At 38.6% G+C, this 21925-nt stretch overlaps 1 pseudogene; it reads left to right on the forward strand.

Annotated features, from left to right (window-relative positions):
* Positions 1–576: 576 nt before the first annotated feature.
* LOC129677642 (upstream-binding protein 1-like) lies at positions 577–18733 on the forward strand (annotated as a pseudogene).
* Positions 18734–21925: the final 3192 nt, after the last annotated feature.

Here is a 21925-nt window from a genome sequence, read left to right on the forward strand (position 1 = left end):
AGGTATGCCAGGTAGCTGGGTCACAGGCAGAAAGATCTGAGTCTAGCGCTGTTCCACTGTCCCACAGGCTTCTTTAATGGTAGAGGATGGGATTTGGGTCCCAGGCTTGGCTCAGCTCTGCTGTGGTCACTGGCTGTGCTGTCTGAGTTGTTTTTGACTTAGATAGGCTAAGCTGCTGGGGAGCAGGCAGAATGATCTCTGACTCTAAAGCTGCTCCAGTGCCCCACAGGCCTCCTTGGGGTGGAAAACAATGGAACTTTGGTCAGGTGCCTATCTCAGCTCTACTGGGTTTTCTATCAGTGCTGGGCTTGCTGCTTCTGGTATATGTGAGCAAGGCTGCTAGGGCACTGGCGAATAGATCTCTGTGCCTAGAGCTGCTCCAGTGCTCCACATGTTTCTTAAAGATAGAGGGAAATGGAACCTGACTCCCAAGCCTAGCTCAACTCCTCTGTGTTGACTGTCTGTGCAGTGCTGGCTGATTCTGACCTGGGTGAGCCAGGAAGGTGGGGAGGAGGCAGAATGGAGCCATGTCTCTCCTACAGTATCAGAATCTATCTCTTCCACAGGGCAGTGAGAATGAGCACCACTAACTTCTATGGCCAGGATGGTGTCTGCAGGATATTGAGTGTGTTCTCCAGGGTTTGGAACAAGGAACCAGCTGCTAGTGCCCAGAAGGTGTCTACAGGACTGTGGGAGTGGCTGCTCAGGTTTGGAGCCTCACCCTCAGTACTGGAAGTTATTCATGCCACAGGTCGCTTTAGTGAGTGCTCAAGGTCTGAGCTGCCCGGTCCCAGGAAGCTTTCCACAGAAAGTGGGATGGGTCAGGTAGGTGGTCTAAAGCTGTGGGGTCAGAACCTTCCTTGTGCAGCAGCTGTTGTTCCCAGGAAGGTATCCACAGAAGGTGGGTTCAGGTTGATGGCCTAGGGTTGCAGGGTAGGACGGCCCACCCTGGCATTCATTCATCTGGTCCCAGGAAGATTATCTATGGATTGTGGATTTGGGTGAGTGGCGTAGGGCTGCGGGGTAAGAACCAAGAGAGCTGCTGCTTCCAGTCCTAGGACCGTTATCCACAGATGGTAGGTTCGGACCTGTGGTTTATGGCTGCAGGGTAAGAGCCCTGTGCACAGCCACTGCTGGTCCTAGGAAGGTTGCTTCAGGTCCAGGAGGGAGCCCGGAAATTATTCCAGGTATTATCCAGGTGGCCTGATGATGGACTTTTGAATATCTCCGTGGATTCTGCTCTCATCTGAGAAACACAGATCTTGGGGTTTTGGAGTCTACAGTGACTGGCCTGCCAGTCACCCTACTCTAACTGCTGAGCTGCTGTTCAGATAGTCGGTGCTACCATCTTGGATCTCTCAATTTTTAAGGAGTCACAGGGATGAATGTGATTATTGTATGAAATATTTAAAAAAATCAATAAAAATATTATGCTTAAAATCTTTCAGCTTGTTTGTTTACCAGTGTATATTAATTTCTAGGTAACTCTTCAAAGGTACTAATTAAATACTTAGTGTATGTTGACCATTCTGTTTACAAATATTTATCAAGTATCCATTAGTATATTCTGTAAAGTGGTATGGATACCCAAAGAAGCAAAAATATGAACCCTACATTTTAAATATTAATTATTTCTATGTTGACATCCATAAGGAGGCAGACATAAATTACCTGAGAACATATTCAGTACTTAACAAGGAAATAATATCAAAAAACAGGAAATAAAGTGCATGGAAGGAAATGAATAGTTATAACTAATTCTTACTTCAGGACACATTATTTTTATTTGAAATTATGACTGATCTAAAAGTCGAAAAATCTCCATGTATTCTGATCTAAAAGTAGAAAGATATCCATGTATTCTAAGTGTCTGCAGCAACGTTGGTCCCTTAGAGGAGACATGAGATAGACACATAGATAGGCAGAAAATTAGGTACATGACAGCGACTGATGTATATTTATTTTTTTCCATTTATCATCTTTTTAAATTTTTTTATTACTTAATTCCATTTATATCTTGGTCATAGGTCTCTCTCTCTCTCTCTCTCTCTCTCTCTCCTCTCCTCCCATTCCCATCTTCCTTCCTGCATCCCCTTCCCCCTATTCTATAGAATAGGAGACCCCCCTCACATTCCCAAGCTCATCTATTCACCTGAGAACTGTGTTCACCTTCCTCCCCTGTGGCCTGGTAGGGAAGTCCCACCAGGGAGAAGTGATCAAAAGAGCAGGCAATATAATCTGTGTCAGAGATATCCCCCACTGCCCTAACTAGTGGGCTTGCATAAAGGCTAAGATGTCCACCGGGCTTATCTTCATGGGGTCTGTGCATTGCAGTGTGTTTATCCTGTGCTATATGACTAAAATCTGCTTATAAGTACGTATATACTATGTTTGTCTTTCTGGGTCTGTGTTACCTCACTCAGGATGATCTTTTGTAGTTCCATCCATGCACCTAGAAATTTCATAATTTCCTTGTTTTTAATGACTGAATAATATTCCATTGTGTAAATATAAAACATTTTTCTGTATCCACTCTTCGGTTGAGGGACATCTTTATTGTTTCCAGTTTCTGGCTATTATGAACAGAGCTTCTATGAACAAATGCCATTATTTTATGGTGGAGCATCTTTTGGGTATATGCCTAGGAGTGGTATATCTGGGTGTTGAAGTATGGTAATTTTCAGTTTTCTGAAAAAGCGCCAGGTAGTTCCAAAGTGGTTGTACAAGTTTGCATTCCCAACGGCAATGGAGGAGGGTTCCCTTTTCTCCACATCCTCACCAGCATATATTGTCACTTGAGATTTTTGATCTTAACCATTCTGACAGGTCTAAGATGGACTCTCAGAGTAGTTTTGATTTGCATTTTCTGATGACTAAAGTGTTGAGCATTTAAGTGTTTCTCACCCATTCGATATTCCTCTGTTGAAAATTCTCTTTAACTCTGTATCCTATTCGGTAATTGGATTATTTGGTTTGTTGATCCAAATGGATGTCTAAATGTAGAAAAATGCAAATAGATCCATATTTATTGCTCTGCACAAAACTCAAGTCCAAGTGGGTCAAAAACCTCAACATAAAACCAGATACACTAAATTTGCTAGAGGAGAAAGTGGGTAAAAGCCTTGAAATCACCAGCACAGGAGATGACTTTCTGAATAGAACACCAACAGCTTGGGCTCTAAGAGCTACAATTAACAAATGGGAGTTTTTGAAGCTGAAAAGCTTCTGTAAAGCAAAGGACAGTATCAACAGAACAAAAAGGCTGTCTACTGATAAGGAAAAGATATTCATCAATCCTAAATCTGACAAAAGGCTAATATCCAGAATATATAAAGAATTCAAGAAATAAACACCAACAAACCAGATGCATATTTATTTTAATATTTTATCACTGATATATAAAATATTATTAGTGCTCCTTTTTACATTTTTCTGGCAATCGTTTAGAGAAAGGAAAGTTTTAATAAGTTAAATGAATGTACATAAGGTATAAAAATTATTATAATAATTTACTCATGTTTAGGGACCTATCAGCATTGATTTAATCTTTACATGTTCTATTGTTTCACTGAACAAAGGGAAAGCATAGATTATCATGGAAATTGGCATGCTTATTTTATTTTCCTTGGTACTATAGATAAAAAGCCACTAACCCAAAAATCCAGTGATGATATATTTCTGTCAGTTTTACCTCTTTTAATAAAGAACCTCTGCATTAACGATTTTTCAAGGTGTAGCATTAACTAAACACATGGTCTTTTTTTTTTAAAGCTGGTTTTACTTTCAGTCTGATGATTCACAATATTTAGCTCCTTTTCTCCTTTACCCAGGTACTACAATCTATCCAACAATCTGCCAAAGAATCAATTAAGGTGGTTCATCAGTATTTCAGAGAACAACCTCTATCTTAGCAAAGATTGACCATTATCATTACAAAATACAATCTGTGTCAAACCATGGAGAATTATGCCTCAGTACACTTAAAGCCATAAAGAGAAAATCACTGAATACTTTAATATTCAGCCTCATTACAGGAATACTAAAACAGTTTCATCTTCAAAGGGGATCATGTGATAAGTTCTCAAATTAGTCAAAAGCAGGCTGGTATTAAAATACTTCATGTTAAATGAGGCATATATTCTTCCCTGTGGGTTTTGATTTCATTTCTCTTGGACCTAAAAGCCCAGGCTTTGCCTGATGGTAGTGCAGCCAGCCTGGATGGGTATGACAGACCATTAGGGATTCTATGCAGCTGTCTAAATGCTGCTGGAATGGTTACACTTTTTGTCACAAGATTATGCTGCCAGAGAGACTGCAAATTTGCTGCTTTGAACACCTTTATTTCCTTTGATGTGAATTTGGTCTGTTAGAACTCAGAATTTTGAGAATAATCTTATCTAGATAAAGGAAATAAAAGAAAGAAGGAAGGAAGGAAAAAAAGAAAGGAAGGAAGGAAAATTTTTGACTGTTCGTATTCTAATATCTTTATGGGAACATGATTAAATCAGGCTTTTCTCATGGTCAAAAATGATTTTGTGCTAAGCTATTTTTAAAGGCTCATTTCAACCCTTATGTTTCAGTTCTTTGCATACTCAATTTTCTTTATTAGCCAAGTGTTCTGAATGCATAGTTTGCATTTTGACATTATGAATTCTGTTTATGGCTGTTTTTAGTTGAGCAGGTTCTTGAACACTGGCTATCAGTGTTCAAAAATCAATCTACAGAACTTATTTTGTGGCATGAAACACTTAACTTCCTAGCTGGTTTGATTACTGTTAGTGGTCATTAACTGACAACATTTCTAGTTTTAATTATGGTTCTGTGTTTGTTAAATACGTGGACAAATCAAGAAGTACTGAGATCCTCCTCATCTTTATAATTAACTTGTCAAATGCAGAACAAATATCTTACATCATCTCTGTGGGAGTTTTAGCCATTTGGATGATAATGTCCATTCTACAGAAACACTACTGGAGAGATTCAAGAAATAATCTACTACTGCATTGTTCCTAATAAAGATAGAACTTTTTATCTTTAAGTGAGGAGACATGATATACAAAACTGTGTTTCTGTCTGTGCCATCCATATGCATTTACACAGCCTGCATTTCTGTATCATAATAAAAGTTAAAAATCAATACATTTCTAAAAAATCAGAGGTGTCATAAATATTCATTGTGCAGGAATTGCAGATTTCCTCAATAGCCTGTCAGCTTGCTGTAGATTGTTCTGCAGACATAGTGTACTCTTACTTAAAGACGAGTCTCTTGAGAGCAATAGAGACATGCTGAAAAGCAGGAGATGACATTAATACAAAATGCAGAAACATTTTGGCATTTTGCTGAATTTTGCAATCATGATGCAAATATTTTGAATGAATCATTTGTCTCTCATTTTTCCTTCATGGACACCTACCGGAATTTTAAAGGTCTATATGAAGAATCCCTAAATTCTTGTGCCCAATTTAACAAAACACCATTTAAGTAAAATTTAAGCAAGTTCTTGTGTATTTTAAATTTAAATCACAGCTATATGTGGTAGATTTAAATCTGTAAAATTAGATATCAATGGACAGAAGGACCACAAAGGATTTAAACAAGATCATAATGGGCTCTGCATTTGCACCTTATAAATGGAAAGCCTATATCTATAAAGAAATATTGAGTGCAGTGCTCCACAGGACAGTGAAAAACCACATTTCTTGAATCTATATAGTTTTGTGCTTGCGCTTAAAATTAAATTCAAATATTTGATTCTTTTGTTGTTGTTTGACTTTGTGGCATTTCTGCAATAAATGTCCTCTGCCTCTGCCTCTAGATTAGATTAACTCTAAAATATAAACAGCAGTCTCCATGCAATCTTTTACATTGCAATTTCAATGCTGCTTTTATTTTTTCTTTATCACAGTATGAATTTAGAAGTAGCTGAAAAAGACATTTCAAGGACCAGAGTGCCAGCATCACAGGAACATTCCTTCCTTTGGTCTTGCTAGGGATGTGCTTTGTTTCCTAGGGCATTTTGGTTAAAAGCAGTCTGGGAATTAAACCTTTAATTTATGGATCCCTGATGGAATTAAAATACCTGTTGTAAGAATATGTTACCACAAATAGCCTTATAATTTTTCTTTGCAAATATTCTCTAACAAAAAAATAGAGAATAGTCACTGGTCCACATTTGTTTTTTCCTCAGAAACCATGAAGAAAGGATACAAAACTTGCTGCTCAGATATCCTTCACTTCACTCACTTCACTTTTCTCTGTAAGCATTTTCTAATTCTGATTCATGAGTTTTAAATATTGTTTGAAGTATGTTCCACAAAATGATGCAGGATGAAGAGTATCACTGTTTGCCAGAAAAAGGTATATGGGAAAAGAAACAGGAATGGGTAAATAGTGAAATTTATGAAAAGGTGAAGTAAGATGGCCTCTTGTCCTGTCCTATCTGCTCAAAGCAAGCTGAAGTTTACAGAACTTGACAAAGCAATGTAATTAAATATTTGATTTTAGAACAGAGTTCATCCCATACTTTGAAACTATAGTACTTGCATTTTGTCACTGCACAAATAATTGTTAACACTGTTATGTAGATAGAATCGTTTGGGTACTTATTGACAAGAATCCAAGGTGGTAAGATTGAGAATTCTAATTAAACTAACCATATGGTGCAGACTGGTCCTAACAATTATTGCAGAAACATTATAGTAAATGTATAGCTCAGTGATAGAGGGCAGGCTTTGACTAAATGAAATCTTGGGTTTGATTCTTGGTATTTCCACTTACATCTGATGTATTTAGGACCAGGTACTAGATGTTGCATGCCTTTAATCCCAGCATTTGTTAAGCAGATACAGGAGAATCCTTGCAAATTCAAAGAAAATCTGGCCGACATGATAAGTCCAGAGCAGCCTATGCTACACATGAGCCCTAATCTTAAAAAAAAAATTATAAATTTAATTTTACCATAATGTCCCAAATAGCTACATTGTGTTTCTTAGTAAAATATATTTAAATCTACTCTCGTAGGCACATGTATGTTTCTTCTTCTCTGTGTTTCCTTTAGTGTCTACTTATGACTATTCAACTGTTTATAAAATATCAACTTAGGGTTTAAATAATAGAAACTGGAAAAATATTGCCAGTTTGGGTGACTGTGTTTTTTTAAGAGTAGAAAAGAGATAGGGGTGATTGTGTGATTTATTCCAATCTAGTAAGATGAAGCAAATTGTGCTTTGAAAAAAATCTTTACTCTCACTGAACAATGCATTTTCTATTATAATGCAAATTAACAGTCTCTATTTTTTGTCAAAGATGGGACAGAATTTGATATGCTTTTGAATCAGTTTCTGCAAGCAAAATTTTCCCAACATTTTAGTATTTTTATGGAATAAGAATGAGAAAGCCTTAACATAGGAACATTTTGCCACTACCTGCATTTTCTATATAGAATATTTTTGTCTGGCTTTTCTAGTTAAGTAAAAGGATTGTGCACTGTGGTCTACAAAGTGCAATTATATTGAAAAACATCATGACCTAGGAAAATTATTCTTACTTATGACTCATGTTTGAACATTAATAATAATAATGACTTACCTCATTAGGGCTTCTTTGTGAGCATTAAGTGAAACAGTATATGCAAAGCATCTAACAGAGTGTTAAGTATATAGTGAAAATCAATGCAAGTGGCAAATTTTCTAACATTGCCTCTTTATAATCCTACTTCTTTTTCTGTGGAAAGATTTACTATATATATATATATATATATATATATATATATTTAATATATATTTTATATCTTCAGGTCCCCTAGATGTTTACCTAAGCACATTTGTGAAAAGACTGGTAATAAAAGAAACAAGGTTGTGCCTGAAGAAGAGGGCAAGGCTAGATATGTGATATTTTAGATTATGTAACTCTTCCTTGGGGGTGAATGATCTGTTTATTATTAGGTGTTTAGAAGCATATTTCTCCTCCCCACTAGATGCCAGTAGTACCACATATTCACTTCCTAGTTGTGCTAACCAAAATTATTTCCATACATTGCTTAATGTCTTGCAAAGCACAGACAGCTACTCTTGATTAAATGTACCAGTTCATGCTAATTTAGGTGTGGATACTTCATTTTATCAGTACTGCTTATTAAATATTTATTATTAACACTGATTCTTATCTCTTGAAATTCAGATAAAACCATAGATCTACATATGCATGAGATTTAATGATTCCAATATCCTTTCGAAACAATAATAGAGAAGCCATTCTTGATAGAAACTTCATTCTCAAAAGGAAGTGCTACATTATAAGCCAAGCATTCTATGCTATATAAGATGCATTCTTATTCTAAAGAGGTAATTTTATAAGTGTTACTATATACATGATTTTGTGTAAATTTATATGCACATACACACATACACATTTCACTTGAAAACACCATCAAGAGTTATAACAGAGAAATTACATTTTAATTCATAAAACAATTTTAATTCAATTTAAGGACATACTCTAAGAATTAGTTCATTATAGTGTAAAACAAGTACACTTTGTTTCTCTTATGGCTATGTGAAATTTTTCTAAGGTACATTTAATATATAACAATATTGGGTGGAAGTAAGAAAACTCTTACTGCCAAGCAAAACAAACATAGAACCAAATTACTCAAAAATGACAGTTCTCTCTCTCTCTCTCTCTCTCTCTCTCTCTCTCTGTCTGTCTCTGACTCTCTATCTTTCTAATGTGTGCATGAACATTTTGCCCACATGGATGTTTGTGCCTGGAGGTCAAAGGAGGGCATCAGAACCTCTGGAATTAGAATAGCAGACTGTTCTGAGTTGCTGTACAGGTACTGGCAACCAAATTTTGGTCTTCAGAAAGAGCAGAAAGTACTCTGAACCATCTCTCCAGTAACTCTAGATTCCAGCACAAATATCAGTGTTGGTTTTACCTTTTTTTTGTTTGTGAAGAAAAAAATATAGAATGAAAAAAATTGAAAATAACAAAAGGAGCCTTCAAAAATTACGAATTTTATATACAAACAATTCAAGCTATTCACTGAAGGGTAGAATAGCTGTCAAAAATCATCTAGACCATCAGGGTACCACAAAGCAGTAATTCATTCAATTGTCTTCTACACTGGCACAGTCAATGCAATAACATGAAATACGTTCAACATGTTCTTTCCCTTGTGTAACATGTAGCAGCTTCTGCTTTGCTTCTGATCTGACAGTTCCTTAAGCAGCTTTTGGATATATGTAGGACCCCATGTTAGCAGGTGGCCTCTGATGAAACCCAGCAGTTCTCGGCTTAAATAATCTTAAATCCTGCTGCAACAAAAAAGATAAAAGGTTTTCTTCTTCTGGATAAATCAGAGTACTACTGTGAATGCCAAAGCATTGTAAATAGTGTTTTCTGAATATTTCATCTATAGATTTGACTCATTTTTCTCTATCTCTTTCTACCATTTGTCTTTCTTGAAACTTGGCTTTTCTCACCTTTAACCAGACATATGTCCATCCTTTCTGTCTACCATGCACAAATGTAAATAGCCACAATGGTCCATCCTTTGACTTTCTGCTTTCTAGCAGTCTTTTTTTTTTTAAAAGATATTTGAGCCAAATATTGTGGTGTTTTCTTTGTATTACTTTTAGATCACCATTTTCAGGTGTAACAACTCCTTTGATCTCCAGTTTTATATTTGATATTGATTATTACATAATTCAAATAATACACAACTTCTTTTTAAAAATTGTTTATTCCATTAAACTCTAAAATTATTTTGTTTTAGATCTCCGTTCCAACTTTACTGTGTTTTTTTGTTTGTTTGTTTGTTTTTGTGATAAAGACCATGATGAAAGCAACTTGCAGAGGAAAGTGTTTATTTCATCTCATAGTTTATGATTCATAATGAAGGAAGCCAAGTCAGGAACTCAAGGCAGGAACATAGAGTCAAGATCTAAAACAGAGACCACAGAGGAACTTACTGGCTGCTTATTAGCTTGCTTCTCATAGCTGTCTCAGCCTGTTTTCTTATGGCACCAAGAATTGCCTGCCCAGTGATGATATACCTGTAGAGGTCGAGACACTCCAATATCGAGCATTAATCAAGAAAATGTCTCACCTTCTTCCAACAATCTAATTGGATAAAGGCATTTCTCAACTGATATTCTCTTTCCAGGTGAGTCTAGATTGTGTTAAGTTAAACAAACAAACAAACAAACAAACAAACAAACAAAACAGGACATTTAATAACCCTTTTCCATTCACAATTTTCCTATGTGTAGTGTGATGTAACAGATAAAAAACCAAATGCTTTACTCTGAAACTCATAGCTATCTTCTGAATCTGGCATTAGGGACTTAGAGTACAGGGAATCATAAGAAAGAAGGGGAGTTAGTCTGATGGGGAAAGGATAGGAGCTCCACAAGGACCAAATATATCTGGGCACAGGGTCTTTTCTGAGACTCACAATCAACCAAGGACCATGTATGGATATAACCTAGAACCTCTGCTCAGATGCATCCTGTGGTAGCTCAGTAACCAATTGGTTTCCCATAGTGAGGGGAACAAGGACTATTTCTAACAGGAACTCAATGACTGTCTCTTTAGCCTCCCCTCCCCCCAAGGGAGGAGTAGTCCTGTTAGGCCACAGAGGAGAGCTTTGCAGCCAGTCCTGAAGATACCTGATAAAACAGGATCAGATGAATGGGGAGGAGGTCCCCCCTATCAGTGGACTTGGCAAGGGGCATGGTGGAGATGAGGGAGGGAGGGAGGGACTGGGAGGGAATGAGGGATCGGGACACGGCTGGGATACAGAGTTAATAAAATGTAACTGATAAGAAAAAAATAAAATTAAAAAAAAAAGAATGTAGGAGACTACAAAACTCCTGGCTTTAAAATTAAATAATCCTTAGTTTAAGGTGACAATATAAGGAAAGCATTGGCCAAATCAATGTTTTGGTGACATCAATTTACTTATATGAAAGGAGTGAGAGTAGATTAGATTTTCTAATAACTCTTCAAAAAATTAAATCTATGTGGTTCTAAGTTTGTCTCAGGAATCTCACATTATGCACTTTACACATCAGCCATTCTAAACTGTTATGACTTGATTATGTGCATTTATGCCACTATAAATTGTAATCACCGTTTTCTTTATCCTAAGTCATATTCCTCTTTTCTCTATGCTGTGGAATACATTTTCTATTCCTTAAGCCCTGAAATGAATACCACTTGATTTGATATAATGTTCTGTTTGATGTTGGAATAAGAGATGTTGTTTTTCAGATGTTTATTTGTGTCTTTTCAGGGTATTATTTATATACTTCATTTTGTTTTCCCTTTCTTTATCAGATAATCACTGTCTGAAAGACAAAGGATCATGCCTAAATTCATGGCAGTTTAGATAATAAAAAAGAACTACTACTGCCCCTTCAAAACAGGAAGTTATTTAATAACAGTAATAGGTAATGATCTTGACAATGCTTAAATAATTTCCATTTCTTTTGGAGAAACCATCAGACAATTTTTTATTTTTTTAATTTAATTTAATTTTATTAATTATACTTTATTCACTTTGTATACGCCCATAAACCCCTCCCTCCTCCCCTCCTGGTCCCACCCTCCTCTCCCCCTTCTTTACCCATGCCCCTCCCCAAGTTCACTGATAAGGGAGGTCCTTCTCTCCTTACTTCTGATCTTAGTCTATCAGATCACTTCAGGAGTGGCTGCATTGTCATCTTCTGTGGTCTGGTAAGTCTACTCCCCCCTCAGGGGGGAGATGATCAAAGAGCAGGCCAATCAGATTTGTCAGAGGCAGTCCCTCTTCACATTACTATGTAACACTCTTGGACACTAAACTGCCATGGGGTACATCTGTGTAGGGGTTCTAGGTTATTTCCATGCCTGGTACTTGGTTGGAGTATGAATCTCTGGGAAGACTCCTATGTTCAAATTTTCTGGTTCTGTTGCTTTTCTTGTGGGGTTCCTGTCCTCTCCAGCTCTTACTATTTCCCACTTTTTTTTTAAAGATTTATTTATTTATTATGTATACAGTGTTCTGTCTGCATGTATGCCTGCAGACCAGAAGAGTATATCAGATCTCATTATAGATGATTGTGAGCCACCATGTGGTTGCTGGGAATTGAACTCAGGACCTTTGGAAGAGCAGATAATGCTCTTAACCTCTGAGCTATCTCTCCAGCCCCCTATTTCTCACTTCTTACATAAGATTCCATGCACTCTGTCCAGCAGTTGGCCATAGGTCTCAGCATCTGCTTTGATAGTCTTCAGGGCAGAGCCTTTCAGAGGCCCTCTGTGGCAGGTTTCTAGGTTGTTTCCTGTCTTCTTCTTCTTATGATGTCTATTCTCTTTGCCCTTTGGGATGGGGATTGAGCATTTTAGTCAGACAGACAGACAATTTTTAATGATTGAAATTTTCCTGAACTGATGACAAAAAAACAGGCCTTTCTAAGACTTCTACTTGGTCACACTTTTCTAACTGACATCATAATTTACTCAGTATCTGTGTTTTGAGATGTAATTTCGTTCCTTGGTAATACTGCTGCTTCATCAAATGTGAGAATCATGGATCTGTGGCATAATACAATGGCACTGAATTTCTTCTTTGTGCCACACAAAACTCACAACATCAAAAGTACCAATTGCAGTTCTCTACCTTCTTTGAATAATTTTCATCATGTACTTTTCTATGATTATTATTTCATTTAATATTAGACTCTTTCATTCCATGTCATAGACTGGAGATTAATAACACAGTTTTTTTAATTTTAATTTTAATTACACTTTATTTACTTTGTATCCCCCCTCTAGTTCCCTCCCTCCTCCCCTTCCAAACTCTCCCTTCCTCCCCCTTCTCCATGCATACTCCTCCCCATGTCCACTGATAGGGGAGGTCTTATTTTCCTTCCTTCTGATCCTAGTCTGTTAGGTCTCATCAGGAGTGGCTGCATTGTCTTCCTCTGTGGCCTGGTAAGGCTACTCTCCCCTCAGGGGGAGGTGATCAAAGAGAACTGCCATGGGCTACATCTGTGTAGGGGTTCTAGGTTATCTCCATGCATGGTACTTGGTTGCAGTATGAGTCTCAGGAAAGACACCTGTGTTCAAATTTTTTGGTTCTGTTACTCTCTTTGTGGACCTCCTGTCCTCTCCAGATCTTACTATTTCCCACTTCTTTCATAAGATTCCCTGCATTCTGCCCAAAGTTTGGCCATAAGTCTCAACATCTGCTTTGATAGTCTGCAGGGCAGAGCCTTTCAGAGGCCCTCTGTGGGAGGCTCCTAACTTGTTTCCTGTTTTCTTCTTCTTCTGATGTCCATCCTTTTTGCCTTTCACAATGGGGATTGAGCATTTTAGCCAGAGTCCTCCTTCTAGATTAGTTTCTTTAGGTGTACAGATTGTAGTAGGTTTATCCTATATTATATGTCTATATGAGTGAGTATATACCGTGTGTGTCTTTCTGCTTCTGGGATAGCTCACTCAGGATGATCCTTTCCAGGTCCCACCATTTACTTGCAAATTTCATGATTTCCTTGTTTTTCACTGTTGCGTAACATTCCATTGTGTAGATGTACCACAATTTCTGTATCCATTCTTTAGTTGAGGGGCATCTGGGCTGTTTCCAGCTTCTGGCTATTACAAATAAAGCTGCTACAAACATGGTTGAGCATATGTCCTTATTGTGTACTTGAGCCTCTTTTGGATATATGCCTACCTGGATCTTGAGGAAGCGCTATTCCTAGTTGTCTGAGAAAGTGTCAGATGGATTTCCCAAGTGGTTGTACAAGTTTACATTCCCAACAGCAGTGGAGGAGGGTTCCCCCTTCTCCACAACCTCTCCAGCATGTGTGACCATACCCCAAAAGCAGAAGAGGCCTCCTTCAAGAAAAATCATCTTCCTTCCAAGGGGATTCTCCCTACCCCAGGATTCCAGGAAGCACCAGAAACTAGCAGCCCAATGGGTAGAGGTCAGTAGAATAACACAGTTTTTTATGATCATTAGTCTACAAGTCATTCAGCAAATGTGGAGTGTCCTGTAGACATAAGGCACAATGTGAAATTTTGATGATAAAATAGCTAACAAAATAAGAATGCACTGCGTTGATGGAAAACTGGAATAAACATTTTTTAAAATTAGTGTTTATGCAAATAATTGTAAAAGTGCTGCAGACAGGGAGACAGTAATATTTTAGTACATATATTTAGATAACATATTATATTAATATAAACATGTACATTAATATATTATGTATTAAATATGCATATTTAAATAAGTATCTCTACATAGTCCTGGCTGTCCTGGAACTCACCATGTAGAGCAGGCTGGCCTCAAAATCTCAGAGATACACTTGTCTCTGCATCCCAAATGCTGGGATTAAAGGTATGCACCATCACACTCAGATTATAGAGAGGAAAATTTTAAAACACTCACTAGAAAGTGGTCCATGAGGGCTTTCCTGAAGGAATAATGAAACTTGAATAATTATCAATTAGCTTGATAAAGCAGCTTGAAGAGGCATATTGCAGAGATAAAAAAGTATATTCACATATATAAAGATGTAGAATACAAGAACATTTTGAGAAATTGAAAAAAGATAGAATGACAGGCATACAGGAAGAATAATGTGTGTTGTTAGCTGAAGGGAAGGGGAACATTGTAAGTTTAAAATATGTTTTATCTCAATAAAAAAAGATACCATTTAGTTTAGAGAATGCAAAATAGTATATGATTAGTTTGTCATTGTTTTGGTTGAGGTGTAATTTAATACACAAAATGTTCATGTTAGGATTCCCACTCACTAGGATCTAATGAATGTGTATCATATTGCAGAATATTTTCATCGCAACAGCAAATTCTCTTATGCCTTCTTCAGTCAGTCTCTAATTCCCAGAAGTAACCTAACCACTGATGTGATTTCTATCATCCTGGGTTAGTTTGCTTTTTCTGTTACTTACATAAACGGCATAATATAATACGTATTTTTCAAATTAGTTCTTTCATTGAACATTACGTATTGGTGTGATTAATTTTATTATTTTGTTGCATTAGTTTACTTATTTTATTGCTAACCAGTCAATTATGAATAGCTGAAGATTCTTTTAGATGCTCACTGGTTTAATTATTCTCAAAGAAAGTTGATGGCAATTTGAATGATTTAGATTTGGTTATTTGGAGAAGAGTAGTTTCAAAGGCTATTTAAGAAGATTTAAAATAAACAGGAGTAAACCAGGCATTGGATATAGAAGTAACAGCAGAAGAACCAAGGCTCACTGGAATCAAGGGTAACTCCAAATCTTTGATTTGCACAACTCTAACATGATAGTACTTGTTCTGGGTAGATTTATGTCAACTTGACATAAGCTAAAGTCATCTGGGAGGTGGGCACCTCATTTGAAAAATTGCTTCCACCCAGAGGCCTGGCTATGTGGGACAGCAACGAGGCCTGAGGAAGGTCTGGGTGCTCAGTATGGACAAGGTGATCGAGTCCTGGCTGGTGCATGACTTTGACTCCATCTTGTTCAGCATCAGGCAGGAGCTGGGTGCTGGTGCCTACAGAATGAATGATGTATTGGCACTGCCCATCTTTTTTTTTTTTAATTTTATTTTTTTCTTATCAGTTACATTTTATTAACTCTGTATCCCAGCCGTGTCCCGATCCCTCATTCCCTCCCAATCCCTCCCTCCCTCCCTCATCTCCACCGTGCCCCTTGCCGAGTCCACTAATGGGGGGACCTCCTCCCCATTCATCTGATCCTGTTTTATCAGGTATCTTCAGGACTGGCTGCAAAGCTCTCCTCTGTGGCCTAACAGGACTGCTCCTCTCTTGGGGGGTGGAGAGGCCAAAGAGCCAGTCATTGAGTTCCTGTTAGAAATAGTTCTTGTTCCCCTCACTATGGGAAACCTATTGGTTACTGGGCTACCACAGGCTACATCTGAGTAGAGGTTCTAGGTTACATTCATACATGGTCCTTGGTTGCATGTCAGTCTCAGAAAAGACCCTGTGCCCAGATATATTTGGTCCTTGTGGAGCTCCTATTCTTTCTTCATCAGACTAACTCCCCTTCTTTCTTATGATTCCCTGTACTCTGCCAAAGGTTTGGTCATGAGTCTTTGCTTTGAAAACACTGCTAGTTAGAGTCTTACAAATGCGCTCAGTAGACTCCTGTCATATGTTCAATGCGCATCCCATCTGTCTTTCTAAACGAAGATTGATAATCTTACCCCATGTCCGCTCTCTTGATTATCTTTTTTAGGTGTGTAGATTTCATTATGTTTATCATATCTTATAGGTCTATATAAGTGAGTATATACCATGTTTGTCTTTCTCCTTCTGGGATATTTCACTCAGGATGATCTTTTCTAGATCCCACCATTTGCCTGCAGATTTCATGATTTCCTCCTTTTTGATTGCTGAGTAGTATTCCATTGTGTAAAAATACCACAATTTCTGTACCCATTCCTCCGTTGATGGCCATCTGGGTTGTTTCCAGGTTCTGGGATTACAAATAATGCTGCTATAAACATGGTTGAGCAAATATCCCTTTTGTATACTTGAGCAAACTTTGGGTATATACCTAGCAGTGGTATAGCTGGGTCTTGAGGAAGCACTATTCCTAATTGTCTTAGAAAGCGCCAGATAGTTTTCCAGAGTGGTTGTACAAGTTTACATTCCCACCAGCAGTGGAGGAGGGTTCCCCTTTCTCCACAACCTCTCCAGCATGTGTTGTCCCTTGAGTTTTTCATTTTGGCCATTCTGATAGGTGTAAGGTGATATCTCAGGGTCGTTTTGATTTGCATTTCCCTGATGGCTAATGAGGATGAGCATTTCTTTAAGTGTTTCTCTGCCATTCGATATTCCTCTGTGGAGAATTCTCTGTTTAGCTATGTTCCCCATTTTTTAAATTGGATTACTTGGTTTGTTGCTTTTCAGCTTCTTTAGTTCTTTGTATATACTCGATATTAGTCCTCTGTCAGATAAAGGGTTAGTGAAGATTCTTTCCCAATCTGTAGGCAGGCATTTTGTTTTGATGACAGTGTCCTTTGCTTTACAGAAGCTTTTCAGTTTCATGAGGTCCCATTTATTGATTGTTGCTCTTAGAGCCTGTGCTGTTGGTGTTCTGTTCAGGAAGTTGTCTCCTGTGCCAATGAGTTCTAGGCTGTTCCCCACTTTTTCTTCTAACAGATTTAGAGTATCTGGTTTTATGTTGAGGTCTTTGATCCACTTGGACTTTAGTTTTGTGCAGGGTGATAAATATAGATCTATTTTCATTTTTCTGCATGTGGACATCCAGTTGGACCAGCACCATTTGTTGAAGATGCTGTCTATCTTCAAGCAAGAAGATTCCAGCTTTTCCTTGGATGACAAACCAAGCAACACTCCTTTCAGTATGTAATGTATGCTGTGACTTCGCAAGCTGTGAAACTGCTTGATGAGACACTCACTTACTTGAACCAAGGCCAGTCTTATGAAATTTGGATGCTGAATAATCACAAAATGAGAGATATGTCTGAGATCAGTGAAAAGTTGGTAAGAGCATCATAAGGGTGGCATTCCATGATAGGTGGCTACAGTACACAGAGCATTAGCAGTTTGAAGGCTGGTAGTGGAATCACTAAGGAGTCAGACTTCTCGATTTATATATTCCAGTGACTGGGGGAATAATTGACACAGGACAAATCCAAGCCAGTTAAGCACAGTTGAATTTCAGTGAGACCCTGCGGAGCGCACATCTGCCTTCATTCAGATACACAGCATAAGCACAGAATTCAGTCCACATAAGCATGGAGGTGAAAAAGAAGTGTCTTTTAGGATCCAAGTTGACACCTTTAAGCAGAATGAAAACGGGGAATACACAGATCATCTTCATTCATCTAGTTGCCAAATCAGTCTTTAAGCTTAAAGGTGCAGATAGGAAACAAACAAAAATGACTGAGAAAAGATGGAGAAGAGAAGAGCTCATGAAAAAGAAAAGTATCAGACATCTTATGACACCACCATCCTCACAGAGTGTTCTCCACAGCCTGACACATCTTCAGCCTATGTGAATTACAGCCCTCCCCCAGCACCTAGTTTCACCTCCTCACAGCAGAGCATGTGCAGTGTCCCAGACAGCATCTTCATCCCCAAATCACCAGGGAGCTGTTGTTGCACAGGAGTCTGTGGAACAAATTCGGCCTTCAGCTACAACCTAGGAGACAGAGCAGGGGCTGCTCAAAAACAGGTTCTCTTCCTACACAAGACTGTTCTCTAATTTTACAGGTGCTGACTTAATAAAGCTGACAAAGGAGCATTTAGTTCATATCTGTGGTGCAGCCAATGGAATTCGGCTCTATAATTCCCTGAAGTCAAGGTCTGTTAGGCCCTGCTTAACCATCTATGTCTGCCAGGAGCAGCCGAATAGCACTGTGTTACAAGGGCAGCCACAAGTTGCAGGCAATGGTGGTGAAAATGGCAGTGGAACACCCTGCATTTATCATGCAATCTACTTCGAAGAAATGGTTGCTTCAGAATTTGCTCAAAAACTTGCCTCTGTGTTTAATACTCCTTTCCACCAAATTAATCAGATTTACAGACAAGGTCCCACTGGTATCCACATTCTTGTCAGGGACCAAATGGTTCAGAACTTTCAAGATGAGAGTTTTTTTTTTCTTTCCACAGTAAAAGCTGAAAATAATGATGATATTCACATAATTTTGAAGTGATACCTTATACAGACTGAACTCTATTCAGTAACAAATAAAGTCATGCTTAAAAGTGTGTGAAGGATGAATCCAAGAAGTCTTGGGATTGGATTTTACTGTGAAATGTTTCATATTGAAAGCACAAGATGACCTTCCTAGTGAGCCGTAGGAGAGAGAAGTCTCCTCATTGTCGCTGCCATAGCTCAGCATCCTCATGTCAGGTGACATGCAGCTAGCTTCCAGCCATGGTATGGGCAACAAGTGCTCACTTCCCTAGCAGGGGCCAGCAGACAGAGTTCCCAGAAGCAGTCTCTGCTGGCTTTTTACACTGTATATGCTTTGAAATGAATGTACAAACTCAACCGTGAGCATTTACATTTTTCCTGCCAGTTTGGCTTTGGTTGCCTGACCCTTATGCTGACCTGGGGGATATACCACTGGAAGAGATGTACTGCACTGTGGCAGTATTGGTCAGGTAAGAAGCTCATGTCTGAAGGTGTACATCAGAGGGGATCATACCAGACCAGGGAAGAGCCAAGCTGAGAAGATGAGCAAACTGCACTATCAGCAGTACCTTGAAAGAGGTCAGCGTAAACCTTAGTAGTACAGACTTGGGCCTTTGACTTCCACTTCCATTTTTAGCATTTTAATTTTTGGATTTCACCTTTTGAAACCCCTGTGCCTTTTAAACTCATGTGCTTTCGCTTCTCCCCCAGTTCCAACCTCACACTCCTGGTCTCTAGGAACCCCACTTCAGCCTCCCAAGTAGCTAGGACACCAGGTGTGCACTCACTTGGTCTTGTACCTGGATCTGTTCCTTTGTTGTTGTTGTTTTGGTGGTGGTGTATTTTTTCTTATTTTCCTTTTGAGACAGAGTTTCTCTGTGTAGCTCTGGTTGTCCTGAAATTCACTCTGTGGACCTGGCTGGCCTTGAACTCAGAGATCACCCTGCCTCTTCATCTGGAGTACTTGGATTAAAGGCATGCACCAGCACCACCTGGCAGACTGTCTCTGTTCTTAAATATGTTTAAAGCCTTTCCCAGACATGAGAACTAGGGGAAACAAAGTATTGTCTTATGACTTGGTGTTAAAGGGATCTTTGTTTTTTTTGTTTTCTTTTTTTTTTAATTTTATTTTTCTTATTAGTTACATTTTGTTAACTCTGTGTCCCAACTGAATCCTGCTCCCTCATTCCCTCCCCAACCACACACTCCCTCCCTGGTCACCTCCCTGCCCCTTTCCAAGTCCACTGATAGGGGAGGACCTCGTCCCCCTTCATTTGAACCTATTTTATCAGGTATCTTCAGGGCTGGCTGCAAAGTCCTCCTCTGTGGCCTAACAGGACTGCTCCTCCCCTGGGGGAGGGAGGGCAAAGAGCCTGCCCTTGAGATCCTGTTAGAAATAGTCCTTGTTCCCCTTACTTTGGAAAACTACTTGGTTACAGAGCTACCACGGGCCACATCCGAGCAGCAATTCAAGGTTATATCCATAGGTGGTCCTTGGTTGAGTGTCAGTCTCAGAAAAGACACTGTGCCCGGATATATTTGGTCCTTGTAGAGCTCCTATTCTTTCTATATGATACTAACTCCCCTTCTTTCATATGATTCCCTGCACTTTGCCGAGGGTTTGGTTATGAGTCTTAGTGTCTGCTTTGAAAGACTGCTAGTTAGAGTCTTTGAGATGCCTTTTGCGGTAGACTCCTGTCATATGTTCAATGCACATCCCATTTGTCTTTCTAAACGAGGATTGATCATCTTCGCCCTTGTCCACTTTCTTGATTATCTTCTTTAGGTGTGTAGATTTCATTATGTTTATCATATCTTGTAGGTCTATATAAGCGAGTATATACCATGTTTGTCTTCTCCTTCTGGGAAACTTCACTCAGAATGATCTTTTCTAGATCCCAGCATTTGCCTGCAAATTTCATGATTTTCTCCTTTTTGATTGCTAAGTAGTATTCCATTGTGTAAAAATACCACAATTTCTGTATCCATTCCTCCGTTGATGGACATCTGGGTTGTTTCCAGGTTCTGGCTATTAAAAACAAAGCTGCTACAAACATGGTTGAACAAATGTCCTTGTTGTGCACTTGAGAAAATTTTGGGTATACACCTAGGAGTGGTATAGCTGGGTCTTGAGGTACTACTACTCTTAATTGTCTGAGAAAGCACCAAATTGACTTCCAAAGTGGTTGTACCAGTTTACATTCCCACCAGCAATGAAGGAGGGTTCCCCTTTCACCACAACCTCTCTAGCATGTGTTGCCACTTGAGTTTTTGATCTTGGACATTCTGATGGGTGTAAGGTGAAATCTCAGGGTCGTTTTGACTTGCATTTCTCTAATGGCTAATGAGGTTGAGCATTTCTTTAAGTGCTTCTCTGCGATTCGATGTTCCTCTATCAAGAATTCTATGTTTAGCTGCGTTCCCCATTTTTTTAATTGGATTACTTGGTTTGTTGCTTTTCTGCTTCTTTAGTTCTTTATATATACTGGATATTAGCCCTCTGTCAGATAAAGGGTTGGTAAGATTCTTTCCCAATGTGCAGGCAGTCGTTTTGTTTTGATGACGGTGTTTTTTGCTTTACAGAAGCTTTTCAGTTTCATGAGGTCCCATTTATTGATTGTTGCTCTTAGAGCCTGTGCTGTTGGTGTTCTGTTCAGGAAGTTGTCTCCTGTGCCAATGAGTTCTAGGCTGTTCCCCACTTTTTTTTCCAACTGATTTAGAGTATCTGGTGTTATTTTGAGGTCTTTGATCCACTTGGACATTAGTTTTGTGCAGGGTGATAAATATGGATCTATTTTCATTTTTCTGCATGTGGACATCCAGTTGGTCCAGCACCATTTGTTGAAGATGCTGTCTGTTTTCCATTGAATGGATTTGGCTTCTTTGTCAAATATCGAGTACTCATAGGTGTGTGGGTTTATTTCTGGGTCTTCTGTGCAGTTCCATTGATCCTCCTTTCTGTTTCTATGCCAATACCATGCAGTTTTTTATTACTGTTGTTGCCCTGTAGTACAGCTTGAGATCGGGGATGGAGATATCTCCAGATGATCTGTTGTTGTACAGGATTGTTTTGGAGATTCTGGGTTTTTTGTTTCTCCATATGAAGCTGAGAATCTTTTTTTCAAGAATTGAGTTGGTATTTTGATGGGAATTGCATTGAATCTGTATATTGCTTTTGGCAGGATGGCCATTTTCACAATGTTAATCCTACCAATCCATGAGCACGGGAGA

This window comes from Psammomys obesus, unplaced genomic scaffold, assembly GCF_907164565.1.
Source record: "Psammomys obesus unplaced genomic scaffold, mPsaObe1.curated_primary_1811, whole genome shotgun sequence".
Taxonomy (NCBI): domain Eukaryota; kingdom Metazoa; phylum Chordata; class Mammalia; order Rodentia; family Muridae; genus Psammomys; species Psammomys obesus.